General features: G+C 45.9%; 1 protein-coding gene across 2 annotated transcripts in view; it reads left to right on the top strand.

Moving 5' to 3' along the window:
- The window catches only part of LOC134949284 (cytochrome P450 2C18-like), a 108358-nt gene that overhangs the window by 80800 nt on the left and 14328 nt on the right, over positions 1–13230 (top strand). The window lies entirely within an intron of this gene.

Below are 13230 nucleotides of genomic sequence, written 5' to 3'. Positions count from 1 at the left end.
GGAGCAAATGTGTGTGTGTGTGAGTGGTGTCTCCGTCGACAACGCCGATACCTGTTTGGATATGTGAAATTAAGTGCTAAGGTAAATTTATTGCACAAAAGATTAGAGAACAGACAGGGAATCTACTCATGTCTGTCCCTATGTCGCAGAGACCTTCAGAGTCTCTCAATGATCACTATCCAAAATAATAGACACTGATATCGACACGGAGTCTGACTCCAGTGTCGACTACGATAATGCAAAGTTACAGCCAAAATGGCAGGAAAGTATTCAATATATGATTATTGTAATAAAATTTTTTTTGCATATCACTGATGACTCATCTGTCCCTGACACAAGGGTACACATGTTTAAGGGGAAGAAAGCTGAGGTAAATTTCCCTCCTCTCATGAAGAAAAAGAGCGGGAATCTCCAGACAAGAGACTGCAGTTTCCCACAAAGAATTCTCAGGGAGTATCCTTTCCCTACTAGGGCCAGGATACGATGGGAATCTTCCCCTAGGGTGTCACGTTTGCCCAAAAGGTAGCGCTGACTTAACAGCTATCCTCAGGGATCCTGCAGATAGCATGCAGTAAAAGTACTTTGAAGTCCATTTACACACATTCTGGTACACTACTCAGACCGACGATTGTGTCGGCATGGGTTTATAGCACTGTAGCAGCGTGGACAGATACCTTATCAGCAGAGATTGAGACCCTAGTATGTATATATATGTATATATATTAGTGATGAGCGGGTTCGGTTTCTCCGAAACCGAACCCCCCCGAACTTCACCTTTTTCACACGGGTCCGAGGCAGGTTCGAACCTTCCCGCCTTGCTCGGCTAACCCGAGCGCGCCCGAACGTCATCATCCCGCTGTCGGATTCTCGCGAGATTCGGATTCTATATAAGCAGCCGCGCGTCGCCGCCATTTTCACTCGTGCATTGGAGATGATAGGGAGAGGACGTGGCTGGTGTCCTCTCCGTTTATTGTAGAAGTTGATTGGTTTACTTTATTTCTTATTTGTGGGGAGGATTGGGGAGCAGCTGTTAGGAGGAGTACAGCGCAGAGTTTTGCTGATAAGTGACCACCAGTTTTTATCCGTTCTCTGCCTGAAAAAAAACTATATCTGTGCTCAGTGTGCTGCATGATATATCTGTGCTGAGTGCTCACACTGCTTAATTGTGGGGACTGGGGAGCAGCAATAGCAGGAGTACAGTGCAGAGTTTTGCTGACAGTGACCACCAGTATACGTTGTCTGCCTGAAAAACACTCCATATCTGTGCTCACAGTGTGCTGCTTTATTGTGGGGACTGGGGACCACCAGTATAATTAATATTATATAGGAGTAGTACAGTGCAGAGTGCACTGCTGTACCTACCTCTGTGTCATCACTCGTCATCCATTAAGTATACTATCCATCTGCATTGTATACCTGTGGTGCATTTTAGACTAGTTTTGCAGTTTGCTGACAGTGTCCACCAGTATACTATATATAGCAGTACGGTAGGCCACTGCTGTGTACCTACCTCTGTGTCGTCACTCGTCATCCATTAAGTATTCTATCCATCTACATTCTATACCTGTGGTGCATTTTAGACAGTTTTGCAGTTTGCTGACAGTGTCCACCAGTATACTATATATAGCAGTACGGTAGGCCACTGCTGTGTACCTACCTCTGTGTCGTCACTCGTCACCCATTAAGTATACTATCCATCTACATTGTATACCTGTGGTGCATTTTAGACAGTTTTTCAGTTTGCTGACAGTGTCCACCAGTATACTATATATAGCAGTACGGTAGGCAACTGCTGTGTACCAACCTCTGTGTCGTCACTCGTCATCCATTAAGTATACTATCCATCTACATTGTATACCTGTGGTGCATTTTAGACAGTTTTGCAGTTTGCTGACAGTGTCCACCAGTATACTATATATAGCAGTACGGTAGGCAACTGCTGTGTACCTACCTCTGTGTCGTCACTCGTGATCCATTAAGTATACTATCCATCTACATTCTATACCTGTGGTGCATTTTAGACAGTTTTGCAGTTTGCTGACAGTGTCCACCAGTATACTATATATAGCAGTACGGTAGGCCACTGCTGTGTACCTACCTCTGTGTCGTCACTCGTCATCCATTAAGTATACTATCCATCTACATTCTATACCTGTGGTGCATTTTAGATAGTTTTGCAGTTTGCTGACAGTGTCCACCAGTATACTATATATAACAGTACGGTAGGCCACTGCTGTGTACCTATCTCTGTGTCGTCACTCGTCATCCATTAAGTATACTATCCATCTACATTGTATACCTGTGGTGCATTTTAGACAGTTTTGCAGTTTGCTGACAGTGTCCACCAGTATACTATATATAGCAGTACGGTAGGCCACTGCTGTGTACCTACCTCTGTGTCGTGACTCGTCATCCATTAAGTATACTATCCATCTACATTCTATACCTGTGGTGCATTTTAGACAGTTTTGCAGTTTGCTGACAGTGTCCACCAGTATACTATATATAGCAGTACGGTAGGCCACTGCTGTGTACCTACCTCTGTGTCGTCACTCGTCATCCATTAAGTATTCTATCCATCTACATTCTATACCTGTGGTGCATTTTAGACAGTTTTGCAGTTTGCTGACAGTGTCCACCAGTATACTATATATAGCAGTACGGTAGGCCACTGCTGTGTACCTACCTCTGTGTCGTCACTCGTCACCCATTAAGTATACTATCCATCTACATTGTATACCTGTGGTGCATTTTAGACAGTTTTGCAGTTTGCTGACAGTGTCCACCAGTATACTATATATAGCAGTACGGTAGGCCACTGCTGTGTACCTACCTCTGTGTCGTCACTCGTCATCCATTAAGTATACTATCCATCTACATTCTATACCTGTGGTGCATTTTAGACAGTTTTGCAGTTTGCTGACAGTGTCCACCAGTATACTATATATAGCAGTACGGTAGGCCACTGCTGTGTACCTACCTCTGTGTCGTCACTCGTCATCCATTAAGTATTCTATCCATCTACATTCTATACCTGTGGTGCATTTTAGACAGTTTTGCAGTTTGCTGACAGTGTCCACCAGTATACTATATATAGCAGTACGGTAGGCCACTATTGTGTACCTACCTCTGTGTCGTCACTCGTCACCCATTAAGTATACTATCCATCTACATTGTATACCTGTGGTGCATTTTAGACAGTTTTGCAGTTTGCTGACAGTGTCCACCAGTATACTATATATAGCAGTACGGTAGGCCACTGCTGTGTACCTACCTCTGTGTCGTCACTCGTCATCCATTAAGTATACTATCCATCTACATTCTATACCTGTGGTGCATTTTAGACAGTTTTGCAGTTTGCTGACAGTATCCACCAGTATACTATATATAGCAGTACGGTAGGCAACTGCTGTGTACCTACCTCTGTGTCGTCACTCGTCATCCATTAAGTATACTATCCATCTACATTCTATACCTGTGGTGCATTTTAGACAGTTTTGCAGTTTGCTGACAGTGTCCACCAGTATACTATATATAGCAGTAAGGTAGGCAACTGCTGTGTACCTACCTCTGTGTCGTCACTCGTGATCCATTAAGTATACTATCCATCTACATTCAATACCTGTGGTGCATTTTAGACAGTTTTGCAGTTTGCTGACAGTGTCCACCAGTATACTATATATAGCAGTACGGTAGGCCACTGCTGTGTACCTACCTCTGTGTCGTCACTCGTCATCCATTAAGTATACTATCCATCTACATTCTATACCTGTGGTGCATTTTAGATAGTTTTGCAGTTTGCTGACAGTGTCCACCAGTATACTATATATAACAGTACGGTAGGCCACTGCTGTGTACCTATCTCTGTGTCGTCACTCGTCATCCATTAAGTATACTATCCATCTACATTGTATACCTGTGGTGCATTTTAGACAGTTTTGCAGTTTGCTGACAGTGTCCACCAGTATACTATATATAGCAGTACGGTAGGCCACTGCTGTGTACCTTCCTCTGTGTCGTCACTCGTCATCCATTAAGTATACTATCCATCTACATTCTATACCTGTGGTGCATTTTAGACAGTTTTGCAGTTTGCTGACAGTGTCCACCAGTATACTATATATAGCAGTATGGTAGGCCACTGCTGTGTACCTACCTCTGTGTCGTCACTCGTCATCCATTAAGTATACTATCCATCTACATTCTATACCTGTGGTGCATTTTAGACAGTTTTGCAGTTTGCTGACAGTGTCCACCAGTATACTATATATAGCAGTACGGTAGGCCACTGCTGTGTACCTACCTCTGTGTCGTGACTCGTCATCCATTAAGTATACTATCCATCTACATTCTATACCTGTGGTGCATTTTAGACAGTTTTGCAGTTTGCTGACAGTGTCCACCAGTATACTATATATAGCAGAATGGTAGGCCACTGCTGTGTACCTACCTCTGTGTCGTCACTCGTCATCCATTAAGTATACTATCCATCTACATTCTATACCTGTGGTGCATTTTAGTTTGCGCAGTAAATATAGTAGTAGGCCATTGCTATTGATACTGGCATATAATTCCACACATTAAAAAATGGAGAACAAAAATGTGGAGGTTAAAGGGAAAGATCAAGATCCACTTCCACCTCGTGCTGAAGCTGCTGCCACTAGTCATGGCCGAGACGATGAAATGCCATCAACGTCGTCTGCCAAGGCCGATGCCCAATGTCATAGTAGAGAGCATGTATTATCTAAAACACAAAAGTTCAGTAAAATGACCCAAAAATCAAAATTAAAAGCGTCTGAGGAGAAGCGTAAACTTGCCAATATGCCATTTACGACACGGAGTGGCAAGGAACGGCTGAGGCCCTGGCCTATGTTCATGGCTAGTAGTTCAGCTTCAAACGAGGATGGAAGCACTCATCCTCTCGCTAGAAAAAAGAAAAGACTTAAGCTGGCAAAAGCACAGCAAAGAACTGTGCGTTCTTCAAAATCACAAATCCCCAAGGAGAGTCCAATTGTGTCGGTTGCGATGCCTGACCTTCCCAACACTGGATGGGAAGAGCTTGCGCCTTCCACCATTTGCACGCCCCCTGCAAGTGCTGGAAGGAGCACCCGCAGTCCAGTTCCTGATAGTCAAATTGAAGATGTCACTGTTGAAGTACACCAGGATGAGGATATGGGTGTTGCTGGTGCTGGGGAGGAAATTGACAAGGAGGATTCTGATGGTGAGGTGGTTTGTTTAAGTCAGGCACCCGGGGAAACACCTGTTGTCCGTGGGAGGAATATGGCCCTTGACATGCCTGGTCAAAATACAAAAAAAATCAGCTCTTCGTGTGGAATTATTTCAACACAAATGCGGACAACAGGTGTCAAGCCGTGTGTTGCCTTTGTCAAGCTGTAATAAGTAGGGGTAAGGACGTTAACCACCTCGGAACATCCTCCCTTATACGTCACCTGCAGCGCATTCATCATAAGTCAGTGACAAGTTCAAAAACTTTGGGTGACAGCGGAAGCAGTCCACTGACCACTAAATCCCTTCCTCTTGTAACCAAGTTCCTGCAAACCACACCACCAACTCCCTCAGTATCAATTTCCTCCTTACCCAGGAAAGCCAATAGTCCTGCAGGCCATGTCACTGTCAAGTCTGACGAGTCCTCTCCTGCCTGGGATTCCTCCGATGCATCCTTGAGTGTAACGCCTACTGCTGCTGGCGCTGCTGTTGTTGCTGCTGGGAGTCGATTGTCATCCCAGAGGGGAAGTCGGAAGACCACTTGTACTACTTCCAGTAAGCAATTGACTTTCCAACAGTCCTTTGCGAGGAAGATTAAATATCACAGCAGTCATCCTGCTGCAAAGCGGATAACTGAGGCCTTGGCAGCCTGGGCGGTGAGAAACGTGGTTCCGGTATCCATCGTTAATTCAGAGCCAACTAGAGACTTGATTGAGGTACTGTGTCCCCGGTACCAAATACCATCTAGGCTCCATTTCTCTAGGCAGGCGATACCGAAAATGTACACAGACCTCAGAAAAAAACTCACCAGTGTCCTAAAAAATGCAGTTGTACCCAATGTCCACTTAACCACGGACATGTGGACAAGTGGAGCAGGGCAGACTCAGGACTATATGACTTTGACAGCCCACTGGGTAGATGTATTGCCTCCCGCAGCAAGAATAGCAGCGGCGGCACCAGTAGCAGCATCTCGCAAACGCCAACTCGTTTCTAGGCAGGCTACGCTTTGTATCACCGCTTTCCAGAATAGGCACACAGCTGAAAACCTCTTACGGCAACTGAGGAAGATCATCGCAGAATGGATTACCCCAATTGGACTCTCCTGGGGATTTGTGACATCGGACAACGCCAGCAATATTGTGCGTGCATTACATCTGGGCAAATTCCATCACGTCCCATGTTTTGCACATACCTTGAATTTGGTGGTGCAGAATTATTTAAAAAACGACAGGGGCGTGCAAGAGATGCTGTCGGTGGCCCGAAGAATTGCGGGCCACTTTCGGCATTCAGGCACCGCGTACAGAAGACTGGAGCACCACCAAACATTCCTGAACCTGCCCTGCCATCATCTAAAGCAAGAGGTGGTAACGAGGTGGAATTCAACCCTCTATATGCTTCAGAGGATGGAGGAGCAGCAAAAGGCCATTCAAGCCTATACATCTGGCCACGATATAGGCAAAGGAGGTGGAATGCACCTGACTCAAGCGCAGTGGAGAATGATTTCAACGTTGTGCAAGGTTCTGCAACCCTTTGAACTTGCCACACGTGAAGTCAGTTCAGACACTGCCAGCCTGAGTCAGGTCATTCCCCTCATCAGGATTTTGCAGAAGAAGCTGGAGACATTGAAGGAGGAGCTAAAACAGAGCGATTCCGCTAGGCACGTGGGACTTGTGGATGGAGCCCTTAATTCGCTTAACCAGGATTCACGGGTGGTCAATCTGTTGAAATCAGAGCACTACATTTTGGCCACCGTGCTCGATCCTAGATTTAAAACCTACGTTGTATCTCTCTTTCCGGCAGACACTAGTCTGCAGAGGTTCAAAGACTTGCTGGTGAGAAAATTGTCAAGTCAAGCGGAACGTGACCCGTCACCATCTCCTCCTTCACATTCTCCCGCAACTGGGGGTGCGAGGAAAAGGCTAAGAATTCCGAGCCCACCCGCTGGCGGTGATGCAGGGCAGTCTGGAGCGAATGCTGACATCTGGTCCGGACTGAAGGACCTGGCAACGATTACTGACATGTCGTCTACTGTCACTGCATATGATTCTCTCACCATTGAAAGAATGGTGGAGGATTATATGAGTGACCGCATCCAAGTAGGCACGTCAGACAGTCCGTACGTATACTGGCAGGAAAAAGAGGCAATTTGGAGGCCCTTGCAGAAACTGGCTTTATTCTACCTAAGTTGCCCTCCCTCCAGTGTTAACTCCGAAAGAGTGTTTAGTGCAGCCGCTCACCTTGTCAGCAATCGGCGTACGAGGTTACTTCCAGAAAATGTGGAGAAGATGATGTTCATTAAAATGAATTATAATCAATTCCTCCGTGGAGACATTCACCAGCAGCAATTGCCTCCAGAAAGTACACGGGGACCTGAGATGGTGGATTCCAGTGGGGACGAATTAATAATCTGTGAGGAGGGGGATGTACACAGTGAAAGGGGTGAGGAATCGGAGGATGATGATGAGGTGGACATCTTGCCTCTGTAGAGCCAGTTTGTGCAAGGAGAGATTGATTGCTTCTTTTTTGGTGGGGGCCCAAACCAACCAGTCATTTCAGTCACAGTCGTGTGGCAGACCCTGTCACTGAAATGATGGGTTGGTTAAAGTGTGCATGTCCTGTTTATACAACATAAGGGTGGGTGGGAGGGCTAAAGGACAATTCCATCTTGCACCTCTTTTTTCTTTCATTTTTCTTTGCATCATGTGCTGTTTGGGGACAATTTTTTTTAAGTGCCATCCTGCCTGACACTGCAGTGCCAGTCCTAGATGGGCCAGGTGTTTGTGTCGGCCACTTGTGTCGCTTAGCTTAGTCACACAGCGACCTTGGTGCGCCTCTTTTTTTCTTTGCATCATGTGCTGTTTGGGGACAATTTTTTTGAAGTGCCATCCTGCCTGACACTGCAGTGCCACTCCTAGATGGGCCAGGTGTTTGTGTCGGCCACTTGTGTCGCTTAGCTTAGTCACACAGCGACCTTGGTGCGCCTCTTTTTTTCTTTGCATCATGTGCTGTTTGGGGACAATTTTTTGGAAGGGCCATCCTGTCTTGATTGACACTGCAGTGCCACTCGTAGATGGGCCAGGTGTTGTGTCGGCCACTTGTGTCGCTTAGCTTAGTCACACAGCCACCTTGGTGCGCCTCTTTTTTTCTTTGCATCATGTGCTGTTTGGGGACAATTTTTTGGAAGGGCCATCCTGTCTTGATTGACACTGCAGTGCCACTCCTAGATGGGCCAGGTGTTTGTGTCGGCCACTTGTGTCGCTTAGCTTAGTCACACAGCCACCTTGGTGCGCCTCTTTTTTTCTTTGCATCATGTGCTGTTTGGGGAGTATTTTTTTGAAGGGCCATTCTGCCTGACACTGCAGTGCCACTCCTAGATGGGCCAGGTGTTTCTGTCGGCCACTTGTGTCGCTTAGCTTAGTCACACAGCCACCTTGGTGCGCCTCTTTTTTTCTTTGCATCATGTGCTGTTTAGGGACTATTTTTTTGAAGGGCCATCCTGCCTGACACTGCAGTGCCACTCCTAGATGGGCCAGGTGTTTGTGTCGGCCACTTGTGTCGCTTAGCTTAGCCATCCAGCGACCTCGGTGCAAATTTTAGGACTAAAAATAATATTGTGAGGTGTGAGGTGTTCAGAATAGACTGGAAATGAGTGGAAATTATGGTTATTGAGGTTAATAATACTATGGGATCAAAATGACCCCCAAATTCTATGATTTAAGCTGTTTTTTAGGTTTTTTTGAAAAAAACACCCGAATCCAAAACACACCCGAATCCGACAAAAAATTTTCGGTGAGGTTTTGCCAAAACGCGTCCGAATCCAAAACACGGCCGCGGAACCGAACCCAAAACCAAAACACAAAACGCGAAAAATTTCAGGTGCACATCACTATATATATATATATATATATATATATATATATATATATATATATATATATATATATATATAAAGATGCTGTCTTAGATATATATATATATATATATATATATATATATATATATAAAACATGCCCAAAGAGACATTAGTCTACTGGGTTCTAGAGTCAACGCTATGTCGATTTCTGCTTGACGTGTCCTGTGGAACATGCAATGGACAGGTGATGCCGACTTAAAAGGCATATGGAAGGTTTACCTTACAAGGCTAAGGATTATGTGGAGAAGGGATCTCGGACCTGGTCTCCACAGCTATGGCTGGTAATTCTGATCTTTTGCCTTATATTGCCGCAAAGCCTAGGAAAGCACGACATTATCAAATGCAGTCCTTTCGATCACAAAGAAACAAGAAAGTCCGAGGTGCGTCCTTTCTTGCCAGAGGCAGGGGCAGAGGAAAGAAGCTGCACAACACAGCTAGTTCCTAGGAACAGAAGTCCTCCCCGGCCTCTACAAAATCCACTGCATGTCGCTGGGGCTCCGCAGGCGGAGCTAGGCCCGGTGGGGGCACGCCTTCGAAATTTCAGCCACAAGTGGGTTCACTCCCTGTTGGATCCCTGGGCAATAGATATTGTGTCTCAGGGATACAAGCTGGACTTCGAGTAGATGCCCCCTCACCGAGCCCTGCCGGCTTCCCCCCACGAGAGGGAAATAGTGTTAACTGCAATTCACAAATTGTATCTTCAACAGGTGGTGGTCAAGGTTCCCCTCCTTCAACAAGGAGGGGGTTATTATTCGACCATGTTGCAGTCCCGAAACCGTACGGTTCGGTCAGACCCATATTGAATTTAAAATCCCTGAACATATACCTGAAAAGGTTCAAGTTCAAGATGGAATTGCTGAGAGCGGTCGTCGCAAGCCAGGAAGGGGGGGGGGGGGATGTTATGGTGTCTCTGGACATAAAGGATGCATACCTTCATGTCCCCATTTATCCACCTCATCAGGCGTACCTCAGATTTGTGGTACAGGATTGTCATTACCAATTTCAGACGTTGCCGTTTGGTCTCTCCATGGCACCGAGAATATTTACCAAGGTAATGGCGGAAATGATGGTACTCCTGCGGAAGCAAGGGGTCGCAATTATCCCATACTTGGACGATCTCCTCATAAAAGCGGGATCAAGAGAGCAGTTGCTGATCAGCGTAGCACTTTCTCTGGAAGTGTAATGGCAACACGGCTGGATTCTAAATATTCCAAAGTCGCAGTTGGTTCCTACGGCTCGTCTGCCTTTCCTAGGCATGATTCTAGACACAGACCATAAAAGGGTTTATCTCCCGATAGAGAGAGCTCAGGAGCTCATGACACTGGTCAGGAACCTATTAAAACCAAAACAGGTGTCAGTGCATCACTGCACTCGAGTCCTGGGAAGGATGGTGGCATCATACGAGGCCATTCCCTTCGGCAGGTTCCATGCGAGGACCTTTCAATGGGACTTACTGGACAAGTGGTCTGGATCACATCTTCAGATGCATCGGTTAATCACCCTATCCCCCAGGGCCAGGGTGTCTCTCCTGTGGTGGCTTCAGAGTGCTCACCTTCTCGAGGGCCGCAAATTCAGCATTCAGGACTGAGTCCTGGTGACCACGGATGCAAGCCTCCGAGGGTGGGGAGCAGTCACACAGGGAAGAAATTTCCAAGGTCTGTGGTAAAGTCAGGAGACTTGCCTTCACATCAACATCCTGGAACTAAGGGCCGTATACAACGCCCTACGTCAAGCGGAGACCCTGCTTCGCGACCAACCGGTTCTGATACAGTCAGACACCATCACCGCAGTGGCTCATGTAAACCGACAAGGCGGCACAAGGAGCAGGGAAGCGATAGCGGAAGCTGCCAGAATTTTTCGCTGGGTGGAAAATCACGTAAGCGCACTGTCAGCAGTGTTCATCCCGGGACACGACCTCCACCCGGGAGAGTGGGGACTTCATCAGGAAGTCTTCGCACAGACTGCATGTTGGTGGGAACTGCCACAGGTGGACATGATGGCATCCCGCCTCAACAAAAAACTACAGAGTTATTGCGCCAGGTCAAGAGACCCTCAGGCGATAGCTGTAGACGCCCTGGTGACACCGTGGGTGTTCCAGTCGGTCTATGTATTTCCTCTAACAAAGCAGAATTCCTTTATGTATTTACAACCCTTTATGAAGTCTAAGAACACTGTACGCTGTTTACTTAAGAAGTACCGTAATGGTACGCTGGTTGCGTAACGATCGCTCAGCCGTAGGCGAGACGCTCAAGCGTCACGTTCGCTCACGGTCCAGAGATCACAGGACAGAATGATTCGCTATGGCGTAGCGGTTCGCTCGAGACCACGAGGAGATCACCAGCGGCGCAGACGCTCACAACGCTATACCTTTATGTCTAAACCTTATACCAATGAAATACACAGAATACCTTAATGTGAATACAGGGTGTAAGTGCAACCTTGTGTAACCTGACTAACTACAAAGCTGCTTGAGCGTTACCGACGCTCAAGTGAACACTTAACACTATAGGAAATACACAGATGCTGGTTTAGGGTCCAAAGCCTATTAACTGTATTATGTCTAATATACTTGTAAAAAGAGAATAACAGTACAAATGATACACTACAATATAACAGAGACTTCCTAACCAAAATACAATACTATCTAATACAATACAATACTAGTCTAGGGGAGATGTGAGAGAAAAGAGAAAGGAGAGAGAGAGAGAGAGAGAAATTGGCTCACAGTAAGACAATGATTACGGAGAGAAACTTACGCACAAGGGGAAACGATCGCAAGCGCCTCTGGACATCCAGCTTCCTGATTATCAGCAATGAGAACCATTTGAAGAGAAGTGAAAGCTGGATGTCACAGACCCGTCTTTTATGCTACTCACACAATGCAATCTAATGGTCCCTACAGTCTCACTGTCCATTGGACGCAGGAACTCGGCTTCGCATTATAACAAAGGTCATAGGTTGATTCATACAGGTAAACTGTATCAGTGGTCTTGGTTATGCAAAACAATGGGTGATAACTAACACATTCCTGTCTTCTGGAGAGCTATTGTTTGGCGAATACAAAACAGAATCCTGTCTGGGTTCTGTTCTATATTCATGATGTCCACTTTCAGTTGAGACAATGACGTCTCAGCCCTTATTTTCCTGTATACAAATCCAGCCCCATTTGTAAACACAGGTGTTGGCCTTCTTCATTGAGTCTCAAAGCTCAGTGTAATTAAAGGCTATTGCACTCCGTCTGCGGGAAAGATACTGATTTGGAGTACAATTGATCTTCAATTACTATTTCTGTGTTTACCTTATGCATGTGTAGATATGAGGCCCTCTTAACATGCAAACTATTGTTTGGGGGATCTCTGAGGTCAAAGAGCCATTTGAGACCCACTGATGCCTGTCTCCAACTGTTCAGATGCATGACTAAGTAAGAACAAATAAAATGGACATAACTTCTTATGTCCATAACTATTCGCACGAGCGATTAATACGCTCCAAACCAACACCGGAATATCGCTAATTAAATACTCTTTCGATGGGTACCAAACACTGCTGTATGATTCCTGTTAGACCCTTCGTACAATACAAAGAGGGATTCCTCTGCTCAGGGACATTCTATATTAACCAAACTTTCAGAATCTATCAAAGGGACCATGATCTACAAACTACATTAATTGTGAAAATATGTAACGAATGAGTCGCACGCTACGACTACATAAACTCTACTGTAAATACGCATACCGTGCGCCCGCGGGTGCACGCTATTGCGGGTATGCGTCTTCACGGGAGAGCGTACGCATGCGCAGCGCGGACCAGTGTGCGGTGCAAATATGGCAACTTGCATAGAGACATTTTTCTGACTTTGACAGTCCACCCTTTGGCAGTCAATAATAACTGCCACCTTCTAAAACATTTCAAAAGGAGAAAAATGTAAGTCAGGGGTTAATTGATTTCCATGGTGGGGAAAGGAAGAAGAGTGGAGTAGGTGTGAAGAGGGTATGACCTAGTGAGAAAGCAGAAGCATGTGTGTATGAGTCCATGTTTGGAGGGTCATGTATCATCGTGCCGTACGTGTGGTAAATCAAGCTTCGAGGTAT

The sequence above is a fragment of the Pseudophryne corroboree genome, chromosome 8, assembly GCF_028390025.1.
Source record: "Pseudophryne corroboree isolate aPseCor3 chromosome 8, aPseCor3.hap2, whole genome shotgun sequence".
Lineage (NCBI taxonomy): Eukaryota > Metazoa > Chordata > Amphibia > Anura > Myobatrachidae > Pseudophryne > Pseudophryne corroboree.
The sequence above is the reverse complement of the archived record's forward strand: the minus strand, read 5'-3'. Positions and strand labels throughout refer to the sequence as shown.